This window comes from Vespula pensylvanica, chromosome 1, assembly GCF_014466175.1.
Source record: "Vespula pensylvanica isolate Volc-1 chromosome 1, ASM1446617v1, whole genome shotgun sequence".
NCBI classification, from domain to species: domain Eukaryota; kingdom Metazoa; phylum Arthropoda; class Insecta; order Hymenoptera; family Vespidae; genus Vespula; species Vespula pensylvanica.
In genome coordinates, this window is record NC_057685.1 from 14,791,897 (window position 1) to 14,805,075 (window position 13,179).

Here is a 13,179-nt window from a genome sequence, read left to right on the forward strand (position 1 = left end):
TTTCTCTTCTTCTTTAACGTCCCTTGCGCCTTTTCTCCCAGCTCACCCATTTTCTCTGATATCGCATAAAAAGTTCCGTCCTTCTTCCGCACGTTCTCACCGAATAAAATATTCTAACCTTTGACATCTATCCGTTTGATTTATCTCTTGTCGTTGTCTTTTGTTAGGTAAAACTTCAAAGGGAGTATCGTTAACGTTCGCGGTTTATCGAAAGGAAACTCTTTCGAGCCGAAGATAAAACGACGATTTATTTATATGTATTGTTTTGCACCAGTAGTTCATAAATTGTGAAATAACATGTTGGTTTACATTGTGTAATATTTCACGTTTAAGTATCGATATGCGTATGCGTATATAGGTATGTATCTATGTATATATTTTACGTAGCTATGAAGGTATATTAATTTTAATCGTTTAGATATGAAACGAGTACGATTAACTCTGTTCGACTCGTTAAAGAATCATTTGCGAAGTATTTTTCGAAAACGACGAAAAAAATTTGAATCGAGGTACATATATTATGTTAATAAGTAAAATTTAAATAATATAACAATAAAATCATATTAATGCGATGGAATAATAACGCGACGACGTATCATGCGTAACTAAATCCAAATGAAATATGTTAAAATATTATTCAAATTAATTGATTAGCACAAATGAGCGTGAGAATGATTACAATTTCGTTTCTCGTTCCATAGATACCAACGAAAAAGATAGATGTATCTAAATATAATCGAAAAATAATAACAGATAATAAACGAAAAAGAGTAACGTGAGATACAATTTCATATACAATATAACAATTTCGCGGGACCAAATTACACGTTACACGTTTCGTGTACATGTTATTCTCCCAATATCACAATTACTTGTTTTCATAACAACTAAACTCATTTTCCGATAATCGAATCTATCGATTGCAATTGTAACGTAACCAGCAACCTTTCCATTTCGTACTATTTTTGCAAAGTGTCCACTTAGATCGCTTTTCGTGAAAATCCAACCCTTCCGCGATATCAAGTGGATCACCATCATCGAATAGTATCGTTTCCGAGGATTTTTGTTCTTTTTTTTCTTTTTCGAAACATCTCGAGTGCAAATTCTTTTCCCCGAACTCTTTTTCCCGGAATTGAATTTCGAAATCCCTCGTCTCTTTTCTTTTTTCTTTTATCGCACTTTTATCGTATTACCGTCGAAGAAATAAGAACTTTAAAAAGTCTGAGAGTATTGGCATCGAATTAATAAATTCGACGACTTAAAAGTAAAAAAAAAAAAAAAAAAAGATTTACGAAAGATCCGAATTATCGATTCCGTCGAGAGAATTATTAAGAAGATGGTCGTGTATTTCGTTTCCTCCGACAAATGCGTTCTTCCTTGGCGTTTTCGTCTCGAGAATGGAAGATATTGATTAAACACAAACCTCTCTTCTTTCTTCCTTACTTCATTACCGTCGAAAGAGAAGGTTTCGACTTCCGAATACATTTGAAATTTTAATGAACCAAAAGTCTCATGGAAGAAAGACTCGGTGTTTCTTTTCAGCAAGCAAAGAATATACAAGATACGTAGTACTTACTTACTATCTCAAAAGTGCACAGTGAATCGATTTTTCTCGTTACATTGAAAAGTTGAGAAATCGTATTTAAAACGGGAGCAACGTCGTCTCGTTCAAAAAAGAAAAGAAAAGAAGAAGAAAAAGAGAGAGAGAGAGAGAGAGAGAGAGAGAGAGAGAGAGAAAGACAAAAAGAAAAGAAGAAAAGACGAAGCAAGGAGAAAAAGAGAAAAAGAACGTATGCCCTTAGAAAGGACATCGACGCTGTCGTTATGTAAATACGCATATGCCAGTGACCGAATCGCGTGATAGTTCACAGAACGTTTTGTCGAAGAAGAAGAAGAAGACGAAGTGTAAGGAAAGCTTGCGATGGGTTCCGTTGCTTTTCTATAAAAAGAGTCGGAGATATTCGTGGGTGTGGATAAGGTGATAGAAAGAAGGGGTAGTGCTTTCGATGCGATCGTCGGTCAAACGGAAGCTGTGAACGTCTACTCCAGAAACGAAGACGACTATCCGGAAGAGAGCATCGTTCGAGCGACGTCGTGACGGGCTTTCTTACCGCCGCCACCTCGTTTCTGGTTTACTTCTTTTTTCATTGTATAGAGAAGAAGAAGAAGAAGAAGGAAAGTCAAAAAAAAAAGAAGGAAAAGAAGAAGAAGAAGAAGAAGAAGAAAAAGAAAAAGAAAAAGAAAAGGAAAAGAGAAAGCGAGGAAAGAAAAAGAAGAAAGAAAGGGATCGCTCGGAGGTGTACACATTTTACCTCTGTGTTTGTACATGTGTCTGTCTGGTGCAAAAAGAAACGAGAGAAAGGGTTGAAGCAGAAGATATCGCTAAGAAGAACGAACGAGAAGACGTTCGGCTGTAAGGTGTACGAACAAAACAAAAGATACGGTATGCGACACTTGGATGAGAAAACGTTACGTTCGTCGACGAGCAACAAGATAGCGGACAAAAGGCGATTCGTCGATGTATCCTCCGGCGAGAGAAAAATATTTAATCCTGTGGGATTCCTCCATGAGCTGATCGTTGTTCGGAACTAGAGCTAGATTTTTCGACGTCGACTAAAGGAATCTATTATTGCACGGTTCTTCTTTTCTTTATCCTCCCTTTGATATATTTGTGTCCGATCAAATTTCTCTAGTATTTTTCGATTCTCTTTCTCCTTCTTCTCTTTCCATTTATCGACACCTATTTCTCTTCTTTTTACATTTCGTTCGTTCGCGAATATCTCCGTTTTATCTAAGACTAAGTTTCACCTACTCGTAATTATTATTGATATTGGAGAATTCGTCGTTTTCTTATTTCCCCTTATCTCTCATCACCCACCCAACCCCCCATTTACCTCCTCCGCCGCTCATCTTTCTTCTCCTGTATTTTTTCTTTTACTTTTTCCGCTCCGTTTAAGAAGACTCGTACGTTTTCCAGGACGAGACGGAAAAGTTGGCGAATGGGAATATGAAAGGCGACGAGAAAATTGAAATCTTTTTCCAGCTCGGTTCTCTTTGCTGCGACATAGAGAGGAGAAGGGAGAGAGGGAAAAGGAGAGAGGGAGAACCAGAGAGGTAGAGAGAAAGCTCAGAGGACGTAACGAGTCCTGGCACAGTGAAATGGAAGTTGGCTCTGGTACAGAGACAGGTCTCTCTCTCTCTCTCTCTCTCTCTCTCTCTCTCTCTCTCTCTCTCTCTCTCTCTCTCTCTCTCTCTCTCTTTCTCTCTCGGCGCTGGATCGCGAAACGTCGATTCGACGTGACGATGCTATCGGCCGATGCCACGCGTCTGTTTATCCCTCGGCAAGAGAACAAAGCATGAACAACGGTCTCTCTTTCTCTGTCCTTCACCGACACCCTTCGTGATACCCTTTGGATTTGTCTATGGTTGAGTACGTATGTACGGATATTACGTAGTCAGTAGAGACACGTTCGATCGAACGGTTAAATCGTAATCATGTATATATAAGCTTGAATTTGTTCCCATTTCACGGAAAAAAATCTCGGATTAGATATTAGAAATCTATGTATACGTTGTTTTATTTCTAACTTTAAAGTCGACAGTGCTACGACTTTTCGATTTTTTCCTTTCTTCTTCGTTTTTCTTTTTCTTAGCATTTACCCCTTCCATCTATCGTTCTTCGAATCGAAATAGATTTTCTCAACGAGTCAAGTTTTCATTACTTTCACGTAGTAGGTATCTATATATCTATGCTTCTGATAAATTACTTCGACTACTATCAGTCAGTTACGTTCCGTTTTACGTTTTCCAAGGTCTATCTGTCTGTCTATACACACGTACATACACATATATTTAACGTACATGTGTAAGTACATATACTAGAAGAAACTTACGTAAATCGATAGAAAGTCGGCGCCAATTGGAAACTATTCAGTGCGATAAGTTCACCCTCGGAAAAACGTCGAAGTAGTCAGTCTCGGTAACGTAGCCGGCTTAGACTCGATCCTCGTTGAAACAAACCGAGTTCTTCGAGTTCTCTTCCTATGGAGAAAAATCCAGATTTACGTGGAACGGTCTCCTAGCAAAGTGTGCACTACCTATAGCACGAATAAAGTCTGACAGGGAAATCGAACTGTAAAGAAATCGTTTGAACCAGTTATATCGAATTCCGTCGAAGCGATCACGCGAACGGCTTTTTCCTTATATCTATACACGATTCTCGAAATTGTCAAGAAATTTCTTTCTTCATAGTTGATATATCCTCTTCGTTATTTTTCAATTTCGATATTATAACGCATTAACATTTACTTTTCTTTGTCTTTGTATAATATTACGATGCGTATCTAAAGTTCGACATTGGTATAGTCTCGAGTATTATTATCTCTATATAAAATAAATATATCTACGATGAAAGAAAGAGAATGCGTCATCCTAGTTAAAAAAAATATAAAAACTATTTCTTTCGTACGTATGATTGTTTAAATGATAAACAGCTAGCAGCTCGGATATTATTCTCGAAAAAAAAAAAAAAAACAATATTCAAACGATACGTATATTACGAAGAGGTTTCGCTTCCTAGAAAATGAAACAAACAATGTTTGTAAATACAACGCTGTTTCGTAATACTGTTTAGAATCGTTATCGTTAAATATTCGTCAGTATCGTTTGAACTTTCAGCAAGATAAGTCGCAAAAATAATTTTAACTTTCGGTGTGCGGTAATTAGTGATTTTTCATTAACGGAGAAGAAAGAAGCGAGATTCGTTAATTCGCGAGATTGTTAATTCGTTGAAAATACGTAAGTAACGTGTTAGATATTGTGAAACGATATGGAAATCAAGATAGGATTGACTTTATTCTAGAAAACCGGACGTTCGTGTATTCTGAGTGCTCGTGATAAATGTGGTATTATCAAAGATACTAAAAAAAAAAAAAAAAAATCCATGAATAAGTGTTCCAAAGTTAGCAACATTGTTAAATAAAGAACGTAGAATAATCGTTCATCCGTAAAATATACGAAGAGGCTATACATTAATGCGACAAATAGACGAGGAAGACTTGAATATGCAAATAAATATTGATCGAAAGAATCTGAGTGACGGGCTGATGTTATTTTCCTTGATGAAAGCAAATTTAACGTTTACAAAGAATTTTTATTATATTACTGCAGAAAAACATCTTGCAATTTCCATGATCAACCGATTTGAATTCCATTGAAAACTTATGGAATGAATTGGATCAGAAAATAAAAAAAAAACTACAATCAATTCGAACGATGAACTCAAAAAAGAAAAAAAAATGGCAGCGTATCAACGTTAATTTACTTAGAAAAAACATTATTTCCAACGTGCGGAGACGATTATAGTGCAACAAAAAGGATACCTCACGAGATATTAATAGTAAGTTAAAAATTGTTCTTTTATTTTTGTACACCTTATTTTATACATCGTCTTCGAATATTTTTGTGAGCTGAGAGTATCAGAACTCATTATTTCGTTTCTGTTTTATTATTTAATCAATTGTATGTAGAAAAGAAATAGTTTTTATATTTTGGTTAATTAAAATCTGTAATATGTATAATACTCGAAATTATACATGTGTCTTGGGAATATTTTTGTGGACGAGTTTATATCAATTCATTTACTTTGTATATCGGATTTTAAATTTCACAATTACTTTTTACGAACGATTAAATACAAAAGGTACAAAATAAAAGTAAACTTTCTCGACTAATAACGATCGGACGGCTAGCAACCGTTGCATCTTTTTAAACTTTTATAAAATATTCATCAATTTATGCATCGAGTATGTTCGATGACACACTACGATTACAGCAGTATGTAATGGGAACATGTTAATGCTTTTTATTTGTGAATTCGATCGGTACTAGTAGATAAAAGCATTCTCTGTTTCTCAACGATAAAACAACGTTTTCTCGTTCGAGATAAGAGGTGCACTATTCGTAAAATATCGAGTCTCGTTGAAACTTCGTGAAATTAGATCTCGTTCGTATTAACCTTCTTTGCGGATGCGTTTTCGCACCGAGAGATTACAACTATGAAAGAAAAAAAGAAAAGAAGAGAAAAGAAAAGAGAAGAAAAGAAAAGGAAAGGAAAGAAAGGGAGGAAGAAATGAAAAGAAAAGAAATAGAAAAAGAAAAATATCCGCGAGTAGAATGCATCGAGGTAAAATACGAAGCGTAAAAATGCGTGTAGAAGTAGGTCAGGTAGTTCGTCGTTCACATGTATATATGTATATGTGAGTACGAATGCTGGACGATGTTACAAGTTAGATCGTAAAATGACATGCATATCTTGTTTGAGTATGTATTGATCGAGTATGAATACAAGTAACAAAGATAGTGATATATCAAAAAATATAGGGAGATTTTTATATCGTACGTAATCGCAAATATCGATTTCCTGAGAATTTCTAAAAGGTTCGTTGGAACTGTTAATTAATCGGACAAGTTTTCGGTCAGTGAACATGGATGTATAAAATTTATTTTGATTAAAACTAAAATAACCATTGAATAAATGAATGAATCAGAACGTATAAAGCTTTTTGAGTAAGAGTGAGAAATAAATTTTATTTATTCTTTCGTCACAAGGGAAGTTAAATTTTCGCGACGAGTTAACATTTCTCATCGTTGTTGAAAAAACAAAATTAAAAATAAATATATTGGAACATAGAGGACGATCGAGATTGTTCCGAGGCGAACCTCCGATATATAAACAAAAATAAAACGGAGATAGAAGAATTTATATAAAAGGTGAAGTAAAACAAAACAAAAGAAAAGAAAGAAAGGACGAAACGTTAAACGTATTACGAATAAAGAGTACGTTCGTATAAACGTTAATGTAATATAAATACACAAATGGACTATGGTATGATTTTCGTGTGAATGTCAAAGTACTTAGCGATTTGGAACTTTTTTATTTTTCGTTCCGTTCGATATCTCAGTCTACATTCAGCAGCGTTACTGGGAAGATAACTGTGACAATTCCATTAGTTTAATTAGTTCGCTATACGGTCAAATTAATTCGACTTTTCGATTTCGTTTTCAACCTTGAATTCTTCTAGTAAGTGAGAAATCGAAGATAATAAAAAAGAGAGAGAGAGAGAGAGGGAGAGAGCGAGAGAGAGATCAGAGATCGTCCTATCTTATCTTCCATCGAACGGATATTCAACGCTATGTGTGAAAACTGTCGCATGCATCGGAGAATAGAGTACTTGATTTATGAAGTGCAGCGTATATTGGGAAGTAGAAATGTATGGGCTAGCAGTGTATGCACTTGAAACGGTCGATCGTGAAATCGCAATCCGTAAATTTCTCGGTGCTGTAGGCACTAGTCGCGTGTGTCACGAAAGATTACCGATAATGAAACTGTGTATTTAACATTTTAAAAGAGTAAAATTTTTATTACCATTGGCATGCTCGAACTATGATTAATACTCGAGTAACAATTAATATGCTAAATTATAACTGGATCTATACGTGATTAAATGAAGTAATTTGATAGATAAGAGACAAAAGAGGGGAGTGACGGAAGCGAGAAAAAATGTTATATTTAATATTTTCTGAATGGAAGTATACACGAAGTGTGAATTTATGCTTATTAACGTGACGCAGTGACGCTTTAAAATAACGAGTTGACTTGTTTTAAATGGTTCGATAATATAGAATATATGTATCTATACGTTATGAACAAGTGTATCCCCGAAATGTGTAATTTTCGTGAATATTTCCAAAGTTTTACATTATACTTCCATTGTTAAATGAATGAATTAATAACGATTCATATGAAAATGTGAAGAAAGGAGATCCGCTTTAATAGATAGATAGAGAAAGAGAGAGAGAGAGAGAGAGAGAGAGAGAGAGAGAGAGAGAGAGAGAGAGAGAGAGATATCTTTCTCTCAGTTTTACATTTAAAGACGTTTGGTAGAAGTTCATAGCTGTTGGAAGTAGTATATATTCTTTCGAAACGGTTTCTCAAGTTGCTACGCCACTGAACGAAAGGGAATCGACGTAAAATGCTATTTCTTCAAGACGGAAAAGCTCCCTGCCGTTGCTGAGAGAGACCGAGTTTCGGTTGTGTTTTCCTGCTTGCTGGAGTGGGAAGAGAGTGGAAAGAAGAAGAAAAAGAAGAAGAACAAGAAGAAGAGAAGGAGCAGTAGGAGGAGGAGGAGGAGGAGGAGGAAGAAGAAGAGCAAGGATGAAAGAGAGGAAGAAGCAGAGTGAGGGAACTAAAGAGGAAAGAGAAAAAGGATGAAAAAGTAGGAGCACGAGAAGTTAGTATCGAACTTTCAGCAAAGTAACACTCAGCTCCGGATGAATGAATCGCATTTCCGAGCCGTTTCTCGTGTCTCTCCGCGTCGATGCAGTTCCCCAAAACGTTGTGCGAGTAATATGATACTAATGTTCCGTTTTAGGATCGCCGTTCGGTGCCAAAAAATCGATCGATCGTATAAACTTTTTCGATTAGTAGTAATAGGTACGTATGGTTTTATTGGTTTGCGTAACAAATAAAACGACGAGTTAGAAAAATATCGAAAAAATGTTGAACGTAGACGTTGGTTGAAACGTTTTCATGATTGTTTATATTTAATTTCATCTCTTCATGCAGATTAATTATTATTTCGATCTAAAGTAAATTAAAATTTCGAATCTAAAACAGAATTTAATTTATATAATTATTATGAAATACCTATCGGTTAGCAGTGAACATGCGATAGTGGATTTTCATTAACTTATTTAATCATCAAAGTACAAGCGATGTAATATTTCGCTATGATCGTGTATGATCAAATTAATCTTTCCAAGCTCAAACGAAGCATGTGCCTTTAGCGCTTATATTAATTTTGATAAGTTCGCAGAATCGTCTAAGAGACGAGATATGAAAGCGTTTTTTATCAGTCGTTTAGTAACTTCGTTTATTTCCTTCTTTCTTTTTTTGTAATTTGAATTTTGTTAATTGATGCGATGTTAACGTAGTTAACAGTAATCTTAGTCTATTAACGTTAAAGCTTTTCATTCTAATTGCAAAGATCGGTCCCACATCTTGAACATTCATCTTTTCCCCTTAAACGTTCTTGGGTTTAATAGCGCGTGGAAGGATACAAATTTCCCACGGTGATTTATTGCACTTGCTGTCAGCCACGAGCGTTGCGTGAAACGCACCGCTAGAGAAGACGACATAAGTTAGAATCTACGAGATTCAGTTGCTATTCTCTACGTTTCATTGCTTCTCTTTTCATCCTTTTCTCTCTGTTTCTCTTTCTTCTTCCGCGCGTCGACCGCACGAAAATACTATGGTACGTGTGAAATATAAATGCTTTTTAGTCAACACGAAAATATATATATATATATATATATATATATATATATATATATATATACACATACATATATTTATATACGTGTATGTAGTATGTCTTTATGAAAGGTGTTTTGGTGCTTTTAACATCGAATGAATTACGAGCACCACGAAATTATGGATCGAAACATGGTGACATGGTTACGCTTACAAAACTCTTTTAAGAGAGACAGATTAACTGCTCGTTAATTAAGAGTTCCTTTTAGATAAACACGACATTTTATAAAAAAACGACATCTAGAAGTAACAACAACGAACGTTGTGTTAGTATTTCAAATTAGAAATTAAATTATTTACATAAGATAAAGACGTGCAATAAGATAAATAATTTATTTTCAGTAGTAACTCGATGAAACTCTAAGAGAGATGAAAATATTATAATCGTAAGAAGAAATTTCTCACGATCGTAGCTAAAAAAGTAGTTTTTCTTTCTTTTTTTTTTTTTAATACAGTATAATAACCAAAATCATTTACACTCGGACATTAATCAATGTTATCCATTTAATACTTTGAGATAAATACTTTGAGATTAATCGGCGGCTATTGTTAGAAAAGAAATGACGTGTATATTCGTACGTATCTTTAAACTTCGCACAAAAAGTTATATCCGTTTTGATGTTTTATCACGTATACGATTTTATTAATTATGATTTCACACGATAATACATACATATTGCGAAATGAAAATTTTAGATACTTTTGTACACGTATCATATATATGTGTATATATATATATATACATTTCAGTATATACGCGTTTATTATTATTTCCATGAAATCTATTTAGCAAAATAATTTAACTTCGACATAACGACCTTTATACACGAGCACCTTTGTGTAGAGCGTGACTATCGGAAAAACGATATTATTACGCGGTATAAAATATGTTCACAGTAAGGCGACCCTTTTTAAAACATATTCGTTTCGATATCTCGACGTTCTTGGAATGTTAGGATTCTCGTCGAGTAACTATGTTGGTGGTAGGTAACAAATGTACGCATTATCGAAAATCCAAAGGGGCAAGGAATACGTTACATTTTGCCCGATAGCTCAGGGTGATTCCACGTAACGCACTCTTATCGTGACCTTTACACTCTTATGCTTCACGTACGTGCTTTACATACACGCGTCAACTTTCTTTCTACCTTTTCCATTCCGACATTCACGGTGTAAGTCGACCGCAGAGTATTATAACCGCACAAAAGAAACTTTTGTACACGTTTTTATTTCGTGGAAATTCGATAGAAAGCAATTCAATTATTATATCAAAAAAATATGTTCTCCTATCATATTATTTTATATCTTGTTTTATCATCGAATTGAATTATGCGGTCTAATAAAGTGTTTCTACGGATATGAACTTTGTCCTTTGCAAAGGATATTTATCCTTGTATGAAGGATAAAGTCATTGAAAAAGAAAAAGGAAAACAAACGTACGTTGTAAATAGACGATAGTATAAAATATAAAATATTGCGTATATAAAACTACAACTATTTATATTATTCATCGTTCGACAGTATTCTCAAGTAAACTTGTACTCTTTGAAAGCATGTCCTCACGATTTTAAATCCGGAATAGTTTATGGAGAATGCGGAGATGTGCCAAGAGAAAACGTTGAAAGCGTACGTAAATACATATTTACCTATACGAAATCCATAAATATTCGGATGTACATGCATACACTTATAGATCCAATGTTCAAGAAATATTTGAAAGTTTGTAATCAAATAAGCCGAAAGTTACGTACTACTTGCCGCACCACTGAGTATGCATGGATACTCGTAATTTTATATGTTCCTATTTATGTATATATATTATATATGAGTATATATTCTGTCTGTATAATATATATATACACATATATATATGCAGTACATATATTTATATGTACGAATACGAACTAGTCAGTGGATATATAATTTTAAGCATCAAATGGGTACTCATCTACTTCTCGCTCTCTGCTAGAGACTACAGAGAGGATAAGGAGTTACAGGGTGGAGATGGTTCCGTGTTTCTAACTATTTGCATATCTATGAGTACGATAGAAGGTAGATGCGTGCGTTGGAGAGAAGATCGTGAGAGGAAAGGAGAGTGGGAGAGAAAAGGACGAGGGTGAAAGGTCGCTTAAGAAAGAGAGAGGAAGAGAGAGAGAAAGAGAGAGAGAGAGAGAGAGAGAGAGAGAGAGAGAGAGAGAGAGAATCAAAGCTGAGAACGACGATGGCAACGACGACGATGTTATAGTATCGCTGTAGTAAACAGTACCGAGGGGTTGCATGGTTATTTGTAATTGTAATTAGCGGCAGGCCAATTCATTACGTCACGAAGAAATACAGAGACATTCACAAGTACGGTGTACGGCGGCGATGCTTTCTCCCGAAATACCGTGCACATTTGGCCATTTATCTATCCTGTAGTCGTATCTTTCGGTAGGAAAACAATGAACGTATTTATTCGACGAAAAAGTTGATAGTCTCTACTTGGCGTTTAGCTTATACATTGTCGAGACTTCGATTGGACGAAAGAACTCGAGTTGGTTAAGTAAAAATCTTTTTCTTCTCCTTACTCATTTATCTTGGCTAGTGCGTTATCTTATTTTTTTGTATTCTCTCGTAACTATCATTTTCTATTGCCTCGATAGTACTAAAAACTTTCAAGTATGAAGAAAGCTCTTTACCCACTTTTTGAAGGAGTAGTGCTTTCACGCTGAACTCCGTTACTCGTTACAATTACAACATCTTTCTGCATGGAACGCTTTATCGTTAATAAAGCCACTTTCTTCCCCCTTTTTTTTCCGTGGGAGATTGAGATAGCATTCATGAAGGGGAGGAGAGAGAGAGAGAGAGAGAGAGAGAGAGAGTACGTAACGAGATTTTTAAAATACCCATTCGTAGATTATATTTACACCGGATGGAATCATAATCTCGTTGGAGTACTCGGTCGAAGGATTTGGAGCGTTCTAATACGGCGATCGACTGAAGAAGGTAATAGCATGTAGGTGAAGAGAAAGAGAGAGTGGAAGAGAGAGAAAGAGAATGAGTTTTGATTCCAACGCGAAAAGAACGGAACAATGCAACCATAGAGACTCCACTTTATGACGGTGAACCACGATTTCCAACGAACTGGAAGAGAAACACGTTTCTGTGTTGCAATTCGCGCAGCTTGTTACAAGGACCTCGTGCCCTTGCATCTGAGAGCTTTGAAAATTTACCCTCTCTTCCTTTTTTTTTCTTTTTGTTTTTCCTCCTATTTTTTTTCCTTCTTTTTTTTTCCAGACAAGGTAATTTCAAGTTAGGAAATCTTAAACGTAATAACAGGTTTTGTATGACGTTAAACATAAATGTATTTTTCGCGTAAAATGGATTAAGGATAAATCTAGTTAGAAATTTGTTTGGATAAAGCGAATCGTGATGAATACATGTAGATATATGTATCCTTTTTATTTTTTCTTATGCATAAACCACACATCGCGCATATTACATTGAGCGAGACATAACACTTCTCATTCTCATAATACACGTTTTCAAATGTGTGGAACTTTCATTGTCACGTCTGTGTTGCATTTAATTTATTATTTTATTTCTTACGTCGTTCCTCACGATATATATATATATATACATACGACGTTCATAATTGATTACAACATATTAGATACTTGTAATAATACAAAAATTTATATAACAATGCGTAAACGCATGAAGTTTCTAACGATAAAAAATAACAAGAATTTTTTTAGTTCATTTCATCGATAAAATATTATAAATTGCTGAAATCATTTAAAAATATTCCGGATATAGCCGTTCGT

The 13,179-nt window shown here is 35.0% G+C and overlaps 2 protein-coding genes across 3 annotated transcripts in view; one reads left to right on the plus strand and one right to left on the minus strand.

Annotated features, from left to right (window-relative positions):
* The window catches only part of LOC122631806, a 321,354-nt gene that overhangs the window by 253,464 nt on the left and 54,711 nt on the right, over nt 1-13,179 (minus strand). The window lies entirely within an intron of this gene.
* LOC122631911 overlaps nt 1-13,179 on the plus strand; it is a 228,548-nt gene that overhangs the window by 2,027 nt on the left and 213,342 nt on the right. The gene's annotated exons all lie outside the window — the stretch shown is intronic.